Below are 21,584 nucleotides of genomic sequence, written 5' to 3'. Positions count from 1 at the left end.
TGATCATGTAAAATAGTCCACTACCATAATAACAAATGCCAACATTAAGTTTCTTTATTGAGATAGTAAGCATACTTTAAAAAGAGAACCTTACAACTCACCAACTGTAGTTGCATGGAAGTCTGCTAAGGAAGTGCTTTAGTATCTTTCTTCACACACTTGTTACTCAGGACTTCAGCTACTACACAACACAACATGCAAGTCGGTGTTTTTTTAGTTTAGTTTTGTTTTTTTGTTTGTTTGTTTGTTTTTCCCCTCTATTTATATCGCTAGTGGCTTCTCCTACTGTTACTAGCTTTCCTGCTAACCTGTCAAATGCAGTGTTAGGAAAGAAAGTAGAAGAAAACATTTATGTAACAAACCACAAATAAGGATTTCAAACAAGCTTTCTCTGCTTAGTAGAGAACAGTATACTATGACTTTGCACAAGCACTCAAAACACGTTCATTGAATAGTAAATATTATATTTCTTAAAACTAACGAGTTTGCAAAAGCATCTGCAATGACTAGGGATATGGGTTTGGCTTTTTTTGTTTGTTTTAGGTTGGGGAAGGGGAGTGTTGTTTGTTTTCCTCAGGTTTCCTTCCAAACTGCATGTAAAAGCACTAACTAAATCTATTATTCCTTCCTCCAGACTTTGAGAAACTGTGTCCTAGTGTTTGGATTTTTATCTTTCCTTTTTTTTTTTTAATTTATTTTGAAGTGTGGCCTAACTAATATGAATTCTAAACTTATTTGTTTTATTTAAATAAAATTTCCATTGCATATTTATCTTATATTAAAATATTAATCATTGTTTCACAATTAAAATATTAGTTTACAATGAAGTTATACTTGACAACGCCACAATATAAACTCAAGGTTGGTTAGCTTGCGGTAGTTATTATACAATAATTCTGAAAAGTTGTACAATATGTTATTGAATTTATAGCCACATATTACTGATATGTATCTCTTTTGGAAACAAGTTTTTGTTTGTTTTGAAAGAAAGCAGACAAGCTTCAGAGAGTTTTCTCATATAGAGATTATTTGAAGAATTTTCAAATCAGTTTATAAAATCTTAACACATAAACAAATTTTACATTTATGTTCTTCTAGAACACTCACTTGAGTGTTCTAGAAGAACATAAATGTATAATTGTTGAGCCAGTAAGACAGAGCATAAGAAATGTCACTGAAAACCTCATTTGAACTAGGAGGTAGCAAAAACAATCTTCAGAAGAACAGATTTAATGAACACATGGATAACTGTGATATAACAAGGAAGAGTTAAGCACAGCTTTTGGAGGTTATGCCTCAACTTTTCCGGCATGTCCAAAAGAGCCAAGCAGAACCACATGGACTAAGGAAATCCAGTTGATATGGTTTAACTAATTGACAATGTGCCATTAAAAGATCCCAAGTAAGCAAGCCTTACTGTACAAGAAGAAAGGTCCTCATGAATTAGTAATCACTTAAGCCATCAGGGAAGAAAAGGTCAATTTTAACAGTGTAAATGCACTTATCAGCGGACATTCAATGAGATTCAAATTGTTCAACATACTCAGATGTGATCTGTAGTGCTGAGGCCACAGAGTATTCAATGCTATGATTAAATTCACTTGACTGCAAAGAACATGCCGAGTGATCTTATGAAGTGGAATGACAGAAGAGTAGATATCATTCATTTTTAGCAATTGCAAATAAATGCATGTGAAGGTAAAAAAAATATTCCTAGATTATACGATACCATATACTGGAAAAAATAAACTCCAGCATGAATACTGTGAGCAGTCCTGGCCCTCCCATCTTAAAAGGGATTGATTTATTTGTTATAGGACTGGAAGAATTCAACAAGAATGATCATCAAAGAAAAGATGGGGTTTTCATTTGACAATAACATATATAGGATTCTTTAATTTGGAAAAAGAATATTAAACTCTGAGACATTAGAGCAACCACTTTGAGAAGCACAGATGTTGAAAAGGAAAGCAATGTGAAATCTAAATAAAAAAACTATTCAGTAGTAGCATTACAAGCAAGAAAAAAATACTGTATGGATAAATAATACTCTAAGAAAATATATGGGGATAAGTACTCCAATAAGGATTTAAAAAGGAATGAAATAGCAATGAAAAGTCACATGAAAGAACAAAATGTGGAGAGACTGGTCAGGATGAATTAAATCTCATGAAGCAAGTACAGCAACAAAAGTTTCAGATATATGACTAAACAATTAAAAGAGGTGTGGATACCATACTGTCATGAGATGAACAGTAGGCAGGCCTAAAAACTAAGTCTTCCCTCCCCAGCACAGTCAGGTGGATGATTTAAAATGTAGATGAGACAAGAAAAAGCTAAAAGGATAATGATGTTTAAATGAAGATGTCTATATTTAATGAAAAAAAAAATACAGTAACCTCAGCACAAAAATTCAAATCCAGATGAGAGGTTTTGGTAAATTACCAAAATGTAGTATAGTACAATAGAAAAGCAGAATAAAATATGTACTGCTTTCTGTCAGAACTCAAATCTATTTAATGCAATTAACATGGAGAAAAATAATTCATTTGAATCACTAAGGATGATATAATAGAAACATTTTAAGGTAAGAAGCTCATTAAAGGACAGATTATGAGTTATGCTTTCAGAGAAACTATCAGGAGAGAGATGAACAGAAGTTTCTCACAGATTATTGAATATTCTGACTTTAGTATTTTAATTAATGTCCAAAACACAGAAGTAGAAACATATTCAAAAATTTGCAAAGAAAATGAGGAAGGTGTATTTAAAAAGGATTAAAAATATCACATGGGAAGAAGAGGATAACTTTGTAGACTGTATTCTTAACTAAGTATTTCAAAGTGCAGGAATAACTTCTGTAACGGGAATTTGTCACCTAAAGCTATAAGGAGAAAGACCCAGATGACTTTTGGGCAACGGGTAATTGACCACAAATTCTTATCATAAAAAGGAAATCTAAAAATCTAAGGATGTGTCAGGCAAAATATTTCCAACAGGGTTGGAAGAACAGTACAAGCAAGTCTGCGAAGACATCCCTTCTGGGTTTCAAAGTAATTCTCACAATGCTGAATACAAGGTGGAGCCTTTTTTGGTAATTCCATACTAAGCTTCCCCCCCTTGCATCTGCTCACATCTGCCACAGGAAGCACAACACCCAGCTGGAATCCAACAAGGGTATGGGAGCAAGAAAAGATGCCACCGTGGACTATTAGACAACACTTTGTGCTTTCAACAGACAACAGCCCCTCTTTTCAGGACAGTGTTTGTCTTTCAGTTTCTGACTTCCAAATCTCCCTTGCATTTCTCTAGCTTTCTTTGTATATATGGCATCACTTCCTCTAGAAACCATCTTCTGGAATTCATGATTACCAAAACATCAAGCAGGAGGTTACGTTCTCTTTTCCTTTAAGGAAAAATGATTGCATCATTACCTTCCTGAATTAAATATTGGAATTACACACAAGGTTACAGCTGCTGAAAAACAGACTAACAAAAAAAAAATTGTTTTTGAAGAAAACTTTTAAAGTCATCACTAATTTGAAATGATTTAACTGTCTCATTTAGAGTCCTCGCACTTTCAGAATGGCAGAAAGCAAAATGTTTGTCTCAGTATAGCAGATACAGGTACTCCAAAAAATTAAACCATTCATTAAGAACTATTTCTGAAAGTATGTCTATAGATTTGCCCATAAATTTCTGTCAAACAAGGTTTGTATGCCAAATACGTTTGTCCAGAAAGACCGACTAGTCCGTGATTACAAGAGATGGCAGATGCACGCTTACTAACTTAAAACATGCAGATAAAATTGGAAATGGCTTGAGGTCTGTTCAGTGGAATTTCAGTTTTATATCCCTGGTTGTATAATACATGTATTTTGCTAATTACTTGGCTTTGGGAGGAAAAAAAAAAAAAAAAAAAAAAAAAAAGCTCTTGCATATGCCAGCAAAACTCAAAATTGCTTCTTTCTTCAACAGGAATTCAAGGTATTTCAGAAATGCCAGTTTAAAACTAAGGCTTACAATAGTATCAGAAAAATTCCCCTCCCTACTTGCATACTAAAAAGACCATCGGTCAAATGTAGAAGCATAAAAATCAGGGATCGTGTGAGGTGAACTGCGCAGATACAAAGAAAGTTGTGGGACCTGATGGACTGCTTTAGATATTAGTTTTGTATTACAGAGTAACAGCATTAAGAGGCTTCCAGCATGCTAAGTGTGCACAAACTCAGAAATAAATCCCCAATCCAGTCTTACAGGGCATCACCGCATACTTCAGAGGAAGTGCATCATGTTTACCCACAACGTTAATCCTTTCATGGGCAGCTGAACTCCCAGAAAGGGCAGCTTTCTTCCCATCTTTTCCTCCTTGTTTTGCAGACCCTTCCGAGTCAAATTAAGTCATTAAATTAGCCAAATTTTTTTAATAATTGCAGCCAAAAGGAGTGGTTGAGGCTAAAGGATGGGACAAACAAACAGGACTTCTCGCTTTTAGCAGTAGCCAGTTATGATAATCAGTGTCTCACAGTGCTGCATCCAAGGATTAGACACAGGAAAATCCCCCACATGCTTAAGTGGCTGTAGTACAGGGAGGACAGATGTCCACAGGCAAGAAACAGTTTTCTTTTCTGACAATTAAGACTGGCAACAAGACTGTGTTTAATTGCGTGAACAGATAAGGTACCATGGAAGCCAGTTGCCAACAAGACTAAAACCAAATGTATTTGCCTTTGCACAGCTCCAGACTTGCTACTAATAGTTAGGGCTTACTAACAAGCCGATTACTAACAATAGTTACTAGGCAGGTTAGTAATAAGAAGGTTAGTAAGAGTAAGCAGGTTACTGATTAACAGTAAGTAACCCTACTGCAACACAGGTAGGAAATTCTGGTTTCCAGCATACTGAGCTGTTACAACCCCTGCCATTATCACATTATTCAGCTCACTACTCTGTTTTCAAACACATCCCTCCACACTCACAGACATACACGGTTCTCGTGAAGGGCTTCTGATAACTTGCTATGCTTTTAGTGTATGTTTCATGCCACTGTACGATTTCTAGAATGGATATAAACACAATTTCCTTTTGTATTAAGTAGTAAAAGCTAACAAACAAAAATCAGTCCTTACAGCTCTTGCTGCATCTCTTCCTTTCTGATTAAGTTCTTCTCTGTGGAGCTCAGTCCAGTAACACCTTTACACCTGAAGGCACTGGAACTTCTGAGGGCATCATCACAGCTGGTAAAGCAATAAGCAATACCTAAAAGGACAAAGACATTCACAAATTATTGCTTGGCCTCAGTTTAATTAGTTCATTCATTTTTATTCCGAAGGCATTTACAGCAATATAGTAGCAGAGGACAAGCCAACAATCAACAAGTTGATCTGATTTTCTGGTTTAGTAAAACCAAAACTTAAAAATTGTAAAGTCCATAAACATCCTTTACTACATTATGCTTTTCCAGAGCTTGTGGTAAGCAACAATAATATTTAAAATGTACATGCACTTTACATACCTGTGTTCAGCCTAGCAATCCATCATAAAGCTTCAATAGAAAAGTAATATTTACTCATGACAGGAAATACACTGCAATAAATCTTTTTTTTTTTTTTCAGAAAATCCTTCAGACAGCAAAAGCCTGTTTCTTTAAAGCTAGAATTAAAAAATGTGCTTATTAATCAGCTCCAGAAGGAACAGAGAGCACATTTTCAAATTCTGGAACCTGTGGTCTCAAATTCCTAACATAAACTTTTAATACAAACTCTACCATGCTCACTCTAGATGAGAATAAAAGTTGAAGTGTCAGAACATCTTTACTTACTCTATTTCCTGAAAGTCTAGAAAGGGTATATCTGCCTTCAAGAAATCCTAAAATTATTAATTATTAATTACGTATCAGTTGGTTCATAAAGTTGATAATTCAAAACTGTGAGAGTTCCTGAGGCAGTTGGATCAGAAACATGTAAATATAAGAGAGCTGAGATATTTAGCAATTAATCATTTAAGCAATTATGCAGAAGTTTGTAGAGTTACCCACTTTGAAGGTTAGCATGAACTATTACTTCCTGTAAAACTGTCCCTTCCATTTTTTCGGTGAGAATTTCCCATTTCCCTTGTTGACCAGATTCATAGTTGATTCCTGGCTGAAACCTTCCTTCTCCTCATATTCTGTTAATGCTAATTTCATTCAGTCCTAGCAAGCTGAGGCTGAGTTTCAGTCTCCCTGGGTAGCTGTCTGGGTACCTGTTTGCCTGCTCCAGCTTGTTGCTTCCCCTGAGAACATGCTCCTTCATAGCACACAAGCTCCCCTGTTCACACAGCCTCCTTCCTACTGAAAGGCAGCTCAGTGCTGCACAGAAATAGCCTTCAGCTTCAAACCAGCCACGCAACTTCACTCCTGGGGTTGAGAGGCTTCTGAGGGGGGTATCTGGACTTTTCGAATTGATGAAAACAGCTAGAGTTATTACTGACACCCATTCCTCACTAACTGCACGCACAAAACAATGAACGCTTCAAAACAAGAAACCAAGTTGCACTGTTCCTTTCAGAAGCCAAAAACCACATATGAAATCTGGGGAAGAATGAACCTATTCAGTGTCTTTACATGTTTCTGAACACAGGTATGCAAAACACGTGTACATTTTACATACCTGACCCAATATCCATTGGGCTGCACTGGGACATTGCTAATATCCCTGTATTTCCACCAAAAGCTGAGGCCAAGCTGTGTGAGGGAGATTCTTTGTCAAGGACTTTCTGTAGTTCCTCCACCTTCTCCAGAAGCAAACCATTTTCCATTCTTATCTACCAAACCAGACATGTTAATATATTAACTCATTAGAGAAAACAGCATCCTCTAAGCTTGTTATGTTTCTGAAGTTACTCACAAAACACAGGGATAATACACAGTAATGCCATTCTGCACTGGCTTGAGACATGGTTATTTCCAAATGGCATTAGCTGGAAAATACCCATAGCTATGAACACCTTTAGCATTGGTGAGGCAGTACGTTTTCTTTAAATAGAAAAAGTTGCTCAATTTTGTTCAACAGCTAGCTCTTTTTCAGACACCAAGCAGACTGTATAACACCAAAGCCTATCATCTAACCTCCTCATCCTAATGCCCAGCCAACAAGATGCTAAAATGGCACATGACTGAGCTCAGTGCCATTGTTTACCTGTCAAATACACTTGATTTAATACCAAGTTAAAAGAAAATTCACTCTGGAACATGCTTCTAAGAAACAAATCCCTGCATAAGTCCTCTCTCCAGGAGAGTTGCCACATCCTAAAGGACCTTCCATCCCCTGCTATTGCTAGCAGCCAGCTGAAGGGGCAGGAAATCCAAGTGGGTTGCCCAGGTACACTGGGGGCCTTCCAGCATGCAGTCTTCCAGAGGACCTTCTGCACTGTTCTCATGCAAGGCCTGTGTATTGACACAGAAGACTCCTAAAATACTGGCAAAAATCTTTGAATCCCTGAGGCAGAAGTAGTTCTGGAAGGGGCAATTATTAGGATAAATTAGCAAAGGCTGTCCTCATGGCAATTAGCCTGCAGATGAGATTCCTTATGGTTTCTCAAAAGGGAGCTCAAAACAATATAAAGAAACTGCACAGCAAAATTTGTAAATCACCTTGCAGCTACCAAGTAGTTTCCATGATGTGATAACTTTAAGAGGAAAAAAAGAACTAATACTTTTCTCAAAACCTCAATAAAACACTATACATAAACAACAGCACAAAGATGCTGAAGTACACAGTTCTTCTGTGAACTTCTGTGCTTCATGGGATTCTCAGAAAAACAAATGAACTTCCTTTTCATTTTTTGTTGTATTCCAACTTAACTCACCACCACGAGAGTCATTTTCATACATTACCCATTCAGCACAGGCCCTCAGGTCTGCTATTTCCATCAAGCAAGCATCCTGTAAAACAACAGAAATGATCATAACTTGATAAATTATTTGTTGTTTGTGTCCACAAACATGTAAGTATGCACGATTCACTTTCCATAAATGAGAACAAAGGGCTGAGGCAGCATGACATGCTTGCTAAACTACTTGTGCAAACTTTTTTTAACCAAACTCTGGTTTCACAGAACAGTTGAACGAAGAGTTTGCTTCAAGCAAAAAGAAGTCTTTTTTCCTCAGCCATAATACACGAGCACATCCCAAACATTTTTCTTACTTTGTATATAAATATATTTATATACTTATATATTTTTAATATATATAAATATATTTATATATATATATATATGCCCCTGCCACCCAAAAAGCATGTGAGGGAGAAGATTTTCTATTTTTCTCCCACTCCTTAAAACAGTTTCTCTTGTTCAAATTTCTGCAAATTTTCACTGTTTAGTTTCCTGCTTTGTTCCCTCACCAGACTCTGCTTGTGCCAGTGCAAGGGAGAAATGAGAATAAAGGCAAAAAAGACCAAGAGAACCTCTTTCAGCAGCAGTACCACCTCAAGGTATGCATGAAAGGCAGCCTCCTTGAAGACTGGAGGATTCGGTGTAGTCACACAGGTCTGTTTGGGTCCACTGGCTTTACAGGACAGCAGAGCTGGCTGAAACTGAAAACCAGTCAACCAGTCACCAAAAAAAAAAAAAAAAAAAAAAAAAGCATTGCCAGTGGCAGATTTTCTTTCGTGTCTTTCAGTAATCAAAATCAAGATCCCCCCATTGCTGGAGCATATATGATTTTCAAAAAGAAGGTATCCTTTTTTAAAAAACATCCTATCAGAATAGAAACACAGGCTATGTTCCAAAGGATACGGTCGTTTTCTATATTGGAACTATGATGGAGTCTTTCAGGTTTGTTTTGTTTTGTTTTAGAACTTCCTGTAGCACAAGCCTTTTGGACTCAGTATCCCAGACATTTCGCTGCAGACATGCCTGCTTACCTCCCAGCCACACAAAGAACAATTCTAACAAGAGGGATTGTACTATATACTGTAAACATTGGGAGAATAAAATAGAAAGATTAAGGAAAAAATAATTAAAAATAGGACTCTCTGCAAAGGAAATAACTATGTCATTGTTAAAACAATGGTTCATTTTAGGCCATATCTCGTTGCACTTCGACTCAGGAAACCTGAGGACAAATGTACTACAGCAGCTTGTGCTCTGTTTTCACTGCATGCCAGGGACAACACCACAGATTTCAAGGGACTTAATAAGAGATTAATTGGGGGAATATGCTTTCTTAGAGCAAAGTTCTGACAACACCTGCAGCACTGGAGATGATGAAAGTGAAGGTCACTTGGTTGGAACATCTCAGCTCTCCAAGTCCTACATGGCGCAACGGTTCAGTGAATAACTGCTGATGAGGCCCTGATCCCAGCCCAATGAAAGAGGGATAATGTGGCAGAAAAGCACTCAGCTGCTCGTTTTCAAGCTATCTTATTCCCAGCAAGAAGCCTACCTTTGACTTTACATGAACTGCAAGGATTCAGTTCTCAGGATTTCACTTGCTAGAGGAAAAAAAATGGTCCCACTCCCTCTAATCACAGAGCAGTGCTGTGACCTGCACACTCACAGCCCCGGAGAGCAGTGAAGTGTTAGGATGTCTTAACCACTTCCTCCAGTGTTTTTCCAGGAAGAATAATACATGTTCATTACCAACACCACGGTATTTCTTTTAATGCTGTAACAGATACAAAGTTCATACAGAATTTGTTTGCTTCTTTCATAAAGGGAACTCCACAAGATCACATCAGTTATTTTCCATTGCATAAAACTCAGAAGCTGTCTCTCTCTATCCAATGTCAATGGACATTAAGGAAAACTCTGTCCCCCAACAACTTCAAGGGTGCCACATCTGTCCCTTCGTCCTTTTTCATCTTCCCCAACACAGAAAACAAGCAAAAAGCCACCTTTCCTGTATATATTTCAAAGTTAAATTGCTTCAGAGCAAGCATAAGAAGTGGGAAGAAAACTGCTGTACACTGGCATGCGTGCATCAACACAACCACATTTCCTCTGACAAGCACCTTTTAATTACCCAGAATCATTTTTTTTTTCCTTTTCCCCTTTGTTTTTTGTCCTTTTGAGCTTTGACTTTTTAACTCCTCCATCTGAAGAAACAGCTTGCTGTGCTTCATGTTGGTCCTCTGGGCTCGCATCTCCTTTCCATCCTGAGCTCCTTCCAGACAGGCTCGCGTCCTCCATTTTGATTAATGAGCTGACCTTGGTAGGGAGAAAAGACTTAACGAGCTCCATGTTCACTCTGAACTAAAGCTTAAATGTCCTCTTAAGGCTGAGCACATACTGGGAAAATTAGGATGGAAGGCCTAGTCAGTAAGGGAAGTGGGTGCTTTGCCACTGACTAAAACAGGGAGCAGGATTTCACCCACATCTCCCTCTGAAGTCATTTTGAACACTGAAAAACAACATTATAGCTGGATATTTTCCACAAGGAGGATTCTGGAATCCTTGCCAGCTGAAGAAATAGGCTATGCTAAAGCTGTGCATTATCTTGTCAACGAGAAGAACTCTCCTATAGCAAGTCCATTAATATTAATGAAATCCTGTCTTTTGTCTCCCTATTCCTCGCCCAAGTCTAATTACATTCTGAAGAAAGAAGTTGGCAAACGCAGTATGCATCATGCCATAAGGCTGCGTGATTCCCCTTTTCCAGCTGTGCAGCATACAAAAGAGACCTGTCTTTCTCCCGATACGCAGGACAGTCGTGTCCACGGTTCTCTACATCTCTCAACTGCAGGCCACTGGAGACTGTCCTTCTGTACAAAGTCTTGCTGTCTCTCCATTAGGATTCCTTCCCAACTTCCCTATTCCCCAGGGCTGTAGGGGAATACTCTGACCATGAGGTATACTCATTTCCTGTATCTTAACACTACGACGCTGCATCTTCCTGCTGCGAAGCCTTAAGAGTATCTTCAAACCTCAAGATTCTTTTAAAATATAAAATTGTAAGTCTGTATCTAAAAAAGAATAAAACAAGACTGACAGCCCAATCAATCAAACCATTCTCTTCAGGAACAGCAGCAACATGAAGACTGGAGTTGATCTGCACTTGAATTCCTGCTGGCTGTTTAGAGGCATTATCAGTTCTGGCAAATGCTTCGTAGACAAGAAGGGTGTTGCCTTCATCCTCGTGTGTGGGTCACCGCAAAGACACAAAGCTCATCAGCTTCTGAACAAATGAAATTTGTGGTTGGAGGCAAAAATAACACTGGTGAACATCCAAGACAGACTGCCTTCATTCTCGCAACATATTTGGCCCACAAAAAAAAAAAAAAACAGAACAGAGCGGTGTGCTATTGAAATGAACCGGTATCAGGGGACTCTTAGGGTGATGAAACCAACTTTGTTTCAAAGTGCCCACGTGCAGTTGCTCTACATTGACAGCACTGTGAACAAAACAGTTTTCTTAATCCGCTGTACCAAAGAGGTGCATGAGTTATGTCAGAGCCACCTTACGAGGAGGTGCAGGATAGTAGATGCATTAGCACAGGAAGCAATCGGTCCCATCAATAAGGGAACTGATACCTGTCTATAGATAGAAAATGGCTTTTACAAAACAAGCTGTTCTGGCTCATTTAGAAACAAAAGAGACTTTTATTGAGTTTCTAAATACACAGGTACATGTATAATTAATATTGTCTAACTGCCAGACATTAAGAGTGTTTTAGGATTTTAAACGTTCTCCTTTTCTATTGTTCTTTCCTTCTCAAGACTGCATCTAATAGCTATGTGGAAAAGAAGAGATGTGTAAGTGTTCTGAATTTCCTGTATAGTAATAGGGCCTGGCACACAAAGCCTAAAGGAATGAGAGGAGGGACTATTCACAGAGTCTACTACGCAGAAAAAAAAATAAAATATTCAGACTTCTTTCTGACCCACTGCTGGATTGTAGGACAGTGGCTTTCTAGCTTCTCCATTCATGAAGTACAATAATATTCATCTACATGCCCAGTACTAAATGAGATTACTGGGCAGAAAGATGTTGCAGGAAATGCAGCAGTACTAACTAGGGCATCTGGAGGGGGAGAAAGAGAGTGATATTAATCATCTCCCAGAAATCCAGCTTCTGCCCGAGACAGGCAGTGAGGCAAGAAGGCACAAAGCATGCACACGCTAAACTGTTTGCATCGTGCTTCACAGGCTGGGTTAGCAGCCTCCCTGGGCTGGAAAGCTGCCCTCAGAGCTCGTGGAGCCTTCACAAGACAGGCCTGGAAAACGCTGGCAGCACAGGCTGTGACGCCAGCCTGCTGAACACCTGCAGGCCACCCGCTGAACAACGGCCACCAGCCATCCTTCAGGAGAACTAAATTGACCTGCAAGTTTTTGAAGCATATGAAAGAGGCAGAAAAACCTTTAAAAACATGAAAAAAAAATAATAATTAAATGGTACTTCTACATCAGCATCTCAGTGTGGGTGTGGAGAAGCATCTGTTACAAATCTTCCTGTCCCCGTGTCCTGAGCTGTGCTTCACATCACCAAGCAGTCTTGAAACATGCAAATTGGATTCCTTTAGGATCAAATCAATTGAAAGATGCATCCCGGCCACCAGTGGGAGCTAGTTCAAAGTAAAACCCTTGAAACACACACAAACTGATTGTTGCACTGAGCATTTTCACCTCTCCCAGTGCACCACACCTGCTAATGGAAATACTGGTAAATCCTCCAAGCATGATGGAGCAAAGATGCTGTGGAGGGTATCCAGCAGGTGGCAATCTGCTGATAGATGTGACAGCAAAGAATAAGCAGGTCCCACCTCTCACAGAGGGCTCAGGGACGAGAAGGTGAAAACAGAGGAAAGCAGTGCAAAACAAAACTGCTTGACCTTTACCTTATCTATTTATTCTTCTCCTTTCCTGAGAAGTTCAAAACAAGGCAGGCCCTAGACAGGCAGCAAGACTGGCTTGGCTTAATGGATAAAATATTTTCCTAACAGTGTAAAAGCCCACAATCGTTCCTTGAAGGAACATCTACTTTGCACTTCACATATTCCTTGAAACATATTTTCTTAAGATGGTTTTCTCATAGAACATACGAAAAACTTGGTGGTATTACTCCAGGTAACCAGTTTGCCCAGCAGACCAAACACAAACAACAAACAATGAGTCTTTTCTTATCACTAAGGTCCATCAAGAAGTGAAAACACTGACAAACAGCTGTTTAATTCTATGAGCACCCATTAAAAAACAATAATACCCAGCAGATATTATCCCTATATATCAATACCACAGGTTCCTTTCTCTTCACTTTGTCTCAAAAACAATTAGAAAAGCTGCAGCTGTCATAGACCACAGCCAGATATGATTCCATACAGAAGGAATGTTTCTATATAGAAGGGGTGAACTACTCCTTAAGCAGCAGAGTACAGCCATTTCTGTGTAGAATTCACTGTCATGAAATACATTTCAATGTACACTGACAAAGAACAAAGGAAATTAAAAAGAAAAGGCACAATCCCCTACAGCTGAAAGGCAGAAGACTCACCTTAAGAAAGCAGACCTCTCCATTCTCTCGTCCAAGAGGTAGCTTATGTTCTTTGTGGTCTTTCATTTCAGCTTCCAGTTCCACTATCCTTTTCTCCAAGGCCTCCCTGTCTCTTGTGGACTGCAAAATTGATGTGTCATACTTGTTCTGGATCCTCATTTCCTTTTTGCACTTGGGACAGTCTGAATCCTGGAGCATTTCAGGTGCAGGTCTTTTGGAGGGGATCTTTGAAGTGGGCAACTCTAATTGGATTTGTTTTTCAATTTATTCTTGCTAGTACAATTGAAAGGCACATTCAAACTGCTCGAGTGAGACCTGAGAAACAGAGAGTGATCGGTCACTACTTTACCTCTATCCATTGCAGCAATGGATTGGGCGAGTCCTGATATTTTCTCCTGTGGCTTCCCTGTTCAAGGCAGGTGGAATTTCTGCCCCTGTATATTTCTGGAAACATCTAAGATCGACACATGGTCTTTACAGTTTTATTTGCAGCTCCTGTGAGGGGACTGAGGCAGAAGTGAATAGGAGGAAAGGAAGTCTGCAGCCGTGGGACCCATTTGTAATTGTATTGCTTTCTCAGAAATGAATCATTCAAATCAATTGTGGTATATCTAAAGAAACAAAGCTGCAGAGTTAAATAATAGCTGAATGTGTTTAACTACCTTTGTAGCTCCAGTTTGATGCAAAGAAAAAAATTAAAACTTATAAGACTGGTATAAAAGCAAAAAGGAGAAACAACTTTTATTTTTGAAGAGATTATGAGGGAAACAGTAGGATTTTTACAACAGTTGAAAAAGGCCCACAGAAGCAAAATAAAAAATATAGCACAAACAAAATTAAGAAGTTGAATTTTTATACAGCATTGTTTCTGATGACTAACATCCTCACCTTACCTTAGTCTTATAAAGCTTCTACATGTATGAATCTCAGCTTGTACCAGCGGAAGTCAGCAATAGCATTTGAAATGAACAGAATTACATTCCTCAAAGGTAGCACAAGAAGAACATCAGTGCCCATCTCTGCTTGTTATTATTCAGAACAACAGAGTATTTGCCAACCACAGTTTGATTACAATTAGTCTAATAGCGAAAATTCTGGTTTTACCTTTCTTGCATTTGGATTTTCAAGTTTGTTTGTTTGTTTTTGTTTTTGTTTTCCGGAATTCTTATGATCAGAAAGTGCATAGTTTGCTTCAGTTAAAACAAATAGCAGAAGATCAATAAAGATTTTCATTGGAGTAATAATAATAAAATCCAATTCACATCTCATGTTCCCTTAATGTATACTTTCTGCAGAGGTGACTTGCTATTGGTGAAGTCAGTGAAATACTTCCTTTGTAATTAACTTTCATTACAAATTAAAACAGACTCAAGAAAGCAACCTCTCTAGGACTGGTCACACTATAAAGACCAAGTGACACTATAAAAGTATTACACATTAGACAGCAAGTTTTGTCCAGAAAGCTTCACATCTGCCACAGAACCATGATGCATTTAACCTAAATAAACACTGGACTACCATTATTTCCATGCATGCTGTTACGGGGTTATCAGAATCAAAAGAGTAATACAATAGTGTTGCATCAGTGCTTTGCAACACATGGTGAATCATCATTGAAGGATTTTAACCAACAGGAATACCTGATGTTACTTCCAGTTTCCATCCTCAGTCTCGTTGCGTTTCTGGTAACATTCAGGGGAAGGACAGCACAATATGACCAGTTCTACACTGTGATTATAATAACCTTTCTCTCCTCTCCAAAGCTTTAAATGGCAAACCTATGTGGCAAAGCTATAGAAAAAAAAAAAAGAAGGATGCTATGAGTCCTACCAGCACACTGTTATACCTTGCTGGTGGTTCTATCCATTTTTATGTCAACACAGAGATAGTAGAGGTATCATAAATATCAGACTCCTCTAGAGTAGAGGATTTCTGACTAATTATCACCCCTGGGAGTGAACATTGGTTCTACTTGTAACTTCCCATGGAACAGGGTAAGAATGGCTTTGATTTTTGCCATCTTTGCAGCTGTCCACACATAATACAAGGAAATACATGGCATCATGTGAAAGCTCCATCAGCTTTCTATCAACTGCAGAGGCTCTAAAGCTTTTGTTTTGCAGACCCAGAAGGAAATTACATTATATGCTTGCATATTACCTATATATTTATAAGCACAAGAAATGCATACCCAATTCACTTCTCTGTGATATTAGACATAAAAACAGTAAGAGTCAGAGAAGGTTGGGAGAAGTCTTCATTTAAACCTACTCCTTTAGACCTACTCCTCTGCAAGAAAATTAAAAAAAAAAAAAGATTCTATAGAAGTTAAGTGGCTTTTCCAGGTGAGTTCACCTACTACCACATGTATGTGGGTTTTCACAATCTACTGCAAAAAACATTGCCAGGAATATAAAAAAACAATCTGTATTATACCTGCTAAATACTATATTGCACTGGGGATGTCTTCATAGTTTGATGTTCTGATCCATCTCACTTTACAGACATAACTTCATACTTGAAAGAAGCGGCGACAAGCAGTTTCTTGAAGAGCTGAAAAAATAAAAAATGAAAATAAGTTTTGATTCTGACAAAGACTGTTCAACATTACTTCAGGAATGCAGAATAAAATTACATGACAATTACACTCTTTTCACATCCCTTCCAATGGTTTGTCTTATAGGGTCACCCACATTTATAAAGAAAATTAAAAAAAAAAATGACAGCAGTAATGCTCAGAACAGAAATGTTAGGGTTAGCACACAGGGAAACTGTTTTTGAGCTGAAAATCTTGAAGTGGAGAAAATATCTTACTTTTCTCTTAAGTACCGTAGGAATAGTACTAGGTAGCACAAGGAAGGGAGCACTTCTGCAGAGGAAAGCGAGTGTTTTGCACAGCCTTCAGCGGTTCGTCATCCAAGCTCTGCCTCCTTAAATAAGATAGCTCAAAAGGTCTTGTATTTCTGTGGCACTGCTCCTGCCAGCTCCCTGAGCAGGAGTGGGCTCCTGTTCACTCGTATCCAGAAAAGGTGCCAAATGAACTGATGTTTCTGGAATCTTAACCCAAATTATCATTGCTGCATGGGAAAGGTTTGCGTATGACAAAATTATCATGATTAATTGTATTTACATAGCAGAAGTACCTCATGACCACTACGCCTGAAGCCATGGTGGGAAGTGCATTAGTATAAAAATGGTTCCCAAGAGTTTTTGATGTAAGCAATTAAGGCAGAAATGGCTACATTCTTATTACAAATAAGCCTTACAGGCAAAGCATAATGTATTTTTATAAAGACTTATCTATTATTCCAAACACCGTTTCATTTCTTCTAATTCAGAAAGGAAAAAACATATAAATACACTCTGCAGTATAACTAATTCCAGTATAAAAAAAAAAAAAAAAAAAAAAAAAGGGATTAGGAACAGTACCTCTTAACCAACTCCTTAGCATTTTATTAAAATTTCTGATATTAGGTAAATGCCAAAATTCATATTCAAAACATATCTGCAGGTCTCCTTATTGTAGTATGGTTCTCAGTAGACAAATACGCATTTTTAAGGCTTCTTTTAAGATATATATTTAAAAAAAAAAAAGTTCTTTAGACCAGTAGCATCTTATATCAAACTCTTCTAGGTACACTTCTATGCTTGTAAAACTGCATTAGCAAATTTCTGTCCAGTTGTCTGGCTTCAAAGACCGATGTGCAGTGTTGGTGTTTAAACATGAAGTTACAGGAGTCTGAACAGACAAAATGCAGGATACATCACTTACAGTTCTACAGTCAAGAAGGAAATAAAGCACCTAATGTTTACAAGACAGAATTTCTCCAATCAGAAGTAGCAGGCTTGGAATTTCCTTGAATGTAAGCTTCTAACCATCTCAAGCTTGTATCATCAGGAAGAGAATAAAAGTATAGGAAAGACTCCAGACCTAACTGAACAAATTGCCATGTTGAAAACAATAAATATTAGGTATTCAGGAGACAAAAAGATACACTGACCACTTACTTTTTAAAGTGATAATGAAGTGCAATAATAAAAGACTTTTCAATAATAAAGTTGAATTAGATCTTTCAAAGCACACTAACAAGAAGATAGAAACAAGTTCACCATGCTTTTAATAAGCCAACTCAGGGAAATTAGAATGGAAACCAGGGCATAATAAGGAAAGGTAGAGATCAAAGATAAACAATGAAAATAAAGATAAGATAAACAAGTTTCAAAATTAAGACATGACCTTGAAATCACACATGACCTTCTACATTAAAAATGGTCGCAAGGGGACTAAGGCCAGACTGTTTCAGGTGACTAAGAATACCCGCAAAGTATTCACCACTTCCCACGGAGGAGCAAAATGTAAAGATCCTAATGGTTTTAAATGAGAAGTACTAAGCATTCTCCATCCCAAATTTCTAGGAAGAACTGCCCTTTGAATTGACAAATCCAGGAGTAAACACTGAAAATAATTTGTGGATAGTATCATGCAATAAGAGCTGCAAATAACACGTCTGTATTTAAGAAGTGAATGGAAACATGGTTCAGACAATTATGGATCTGTTAACCTAGCCCTAAAGACATACGGTTTAAAAATATATACTTTTTTTAAAACAAAGATACAAAGGGTAAAAAAAAGGAAAAATGAGATAAAATGCAAGATGGATGTGTAACAGACCAGTTCTCTGCTAACCAGACATTTGTCTTTGATTAGATCTACTTAGATAGGGAGGAAAAAGGAAGGAGCGAGTGCTAATGGCACGAGTCTGGGAAGTCTCCAGAGCTAGAAGATGGCAGCTTGTATTCAAACTTCCAATTGCTTATTTTTTTTAGACCTGATCTTGAGTTGCCCTATATCACACAACGGTTTAAGAACAAGGTCAGGAGTAAAACAAAAGAAAAAGCTTACCAGTACTCTCTGTCCCTTACAAGTGAGATTAACTGGCAGATTTTTAACAGTATGCAGACACCTACCACACTCTCAAAACAACAAGTCCAGCTTCTTTTTACAAAGCAACTATGGGGTCAACGCTCCCACCGGCTCTATGGAAGCAGACATTTACAAGGCCACCTATATGCCTTTTAGGTCACTAGCTATTGGGATGTAGAAAGATTTTCTATATTTTTTATGCTTTGTATCTAAGCACATGGGAGCCTCAAGGCCAGTGTTCCTAGACACAACAAAAAGTCGGTAAAAATCCTGCCCCTAGAAATGAAATAGGATCTGAGCAGTACTTCAGAAGTGTTGATTTCTTTTTCACAGACAGTGTTAAATTACACAGTTAAACAACTCTGTTCAACAGCTGATATTCCCAATTTGAACAGCACCGCAGACAAAATAAGATTTCAGTATTAATAGCAATTAACGCTTTTCTGGAAGGATAAAGTGTTAAACAAACAAACCAACCTAGCGTTTTGAAGTGTCATGAGCAGAGATTACATCATTACTACAGACCATCTGCTAGGAAGAACACGGAGCAACAGATGATGAGCCAAAATCACTTCTGGCATTAAAGGATAGTGTTCCACTGACTTCAGGAAATTTATCCCAATGTTCCTGTATGCCACAGATTAATGAAACGAAACACACTACAGACTAGTATAGGTGAAATACAGTTAAAACCACAAAGATCGATATAGTGTACTCATTTAGAGTCACTTGTTCTTTTTCATAAGAAAATTCACATTTCATAAGAAATGTGTTGATGCTAAAAATCAAGACTGTGACAACTACTCACATAGGTTAATACACTAAAAAGTAGGATATTTCTGTAGAGATAAGAAGGAACATATGGTCCTTGTTGCCAGCAAAGGGTCCCTTGGAAAACAATTTTCCTCAATCTGATTTGCTTTACAATTACACTAAATCCCACCGTGATTGCTCTCATAGAGCACTTACAGAATTTGACGTCCCTTGAAGATGTATTTTTCCTTCCCCTGGTTACCGCCCTTATTATTGATTTCCAGATAATCCCTGCGGTTACTAGAAAAAGGTTTTGGCAAGTTTCCCCAGAGGCCTGCAGATGCCTATTACCCTTATTAATAGAGCATCCTTTCACCCCCTCAGCTACCATCCTCAGTTACTGTTTGGCTACGCATACATTCTGCTCAGGGACCAGCAGGAGAACATTTAATATCCTCTCAATAACAAACAAGAAAGGCAGCAGCTGCTGGCCTCAGCAGAGGGTCTGCTCAGGGAACTTGTCCCGGAGAGAGGTCTGGCTGGACCCAGCTGTAGGACACTGAGCAGTTCCCCCCCCAAGGCAAAATGGGCTGTGAGAAATTTGGCCCATTTTGTTCTCTCCCTCTTGGAAGGAGATTACTATTCGAACAACCCTTTTAGCCAATGCAGAAGAGCTGCAATTAGAAGAGTACTTTTGTTCAGGTTTCTGACAGAGAGAGCATATCAGAGAGTGGGGGTGTGTGCGTGCTCTTTTGTTAGAGAAATAATGGACTAAATATTTCATTAACAAATAGAAATCATACCCCTAAAAATAGGGCTGCTAGCATGTAATATGCTTTCTGAAAACTACTTGATTGACTAAACCGAGAAAAAAGCTGCAAGAAACCTTTTCAAGGTATTAAAATTCAAACCTAAAACCTAGCTAAGGCTGCCTGTATGGCATGGGACTCGGACTTGCCTGCTGGCTCCAGCCACAGAGGCAACAGGAGGGGCTGCTTCCTACAGCGCCTGCTGCATGACTGTCACTGCCAACCTTTGTTAGCTGAACAGCCACTAAGGTTACATTACTGGGTTTTGGATAGTTTTGTTTGGTTTTAATTTAGAGAGAGAAGGAAAAAAAAAAAAAAAAAAAAAAGCCATCAGCTGGGGACTCAAGTTCCCAGCTTCTCCAGTTACCTAACTGGGAGAGGCTACCAATTTGGGCTTCAGATTTTTTCTTTCTTCCTTTTCTTTCTTCCTGAGAAGGAAGAGCTGGATTGCAGTCCCAAAATTTTCTCCAAGTGAATGCCAAATCTCATAAACCACAAAGCAAATACAAGGATGCCAAGGCCTGCTGAACATAATTCACTGGTTTTCCCTTTTATTTTTGGGACTGGCAGTCCTGTTCAGAAGATGGGGCATTGACACTTCAGGCTGGTGGCAGAGAGAGAAATACTAAACAGGTAACAGAGCTCTTTTCAAGAAAGGAGCTATGGTTCACCTCCAAAACCGGGTAACAGGTTCCTTTAAAAGAAGCTGCTCTCTCCTTAATCTCCAATTGCTCCAGCTGCCGCTCAGGAAAAGGGACAGTCAGAAACTATCAGGGTTAAAAGCTTCTGCCCTCCCTCCAGCCCAAGCAATCAGAGATGACAAACTCAAACGGTGGCCCCTAGCCAGCCCCTTAAAAAGCAACCAGAAGCGTTTAAGGAAGATCCTTCTGCTGGGATCTGGCTGCTGCCCATCCTTCTCCAACAGCAGTCGCTGCAAGCCCAGCGCTGTGGAAACTGCTCCACGCTGCTGGGGAAAGGGAGGCTTGGGCTGTTCTCATCCCGGGCGGATCGAACACTGACAGTAAGTCTGTTTCTGCTCTTGTCCCAGCTTGCTCAGGTTCAGCAGGGCTGGTACAAAGCTAGACTTTGTAAAGGAAAATCATCCTTGCAACTGAAAGCTTCTGTTCTATCATGAGGAAAACCTGCTAGTTTTCCACTAGCGTGGCTACAGCCAAATGTGGGCTGCTACGTGTGCAGTAATGGGTGACTGGAATTGAGCACAGTGGCAAGTGGAAGCCCTTTACTTGGGAGCTAATAAAAATACTCAATTAGTGCCCATTAAACAGGTGTTAGAACTTTTGGGGGCTGGTCAGATACCCAACAAGTTTTCCCCATTTAGTGCTGCAGTGGCCCAGTGTGTAACACGTTCCCATCACTTAATTGTCACCACCTCTGCCACAGTTACCTAGGGCCAGTATGTGAGAGTGGCCCAGGGCTGACCAGAAGCAGCTGAGCCAGCTGGAGGCCACTTTGAGAAGCTGTCACCAGGGTCTCAGCCCACTGCCAAGGCCAGTGTCATTCCTACTGCTGCTGCTCTGCAGATTCAACCAAAAAAAAAAAAAAAAAGGAAAAACAAACAAACAAAAAAAAAAACAGGAGTCCAGGAGATCAAGCAGGCTTGATTCCA

Source organism: Netta rufina (genome assembly GCF_964035555.1).
Source record: "Netta rufina genome assembly, chromosome: 3".
In the NCBI taxonomy this organism is placed as follows: Eukaryota; Metazoa; Chordata; class Aves; order Anseriformes; family Anatidae; genus Netta; species Netta rufina.
The sequence above is the reverse complement of the archived record's forward strand: the minus strand, read 5'-3'. Positions refer to the sequence as shown.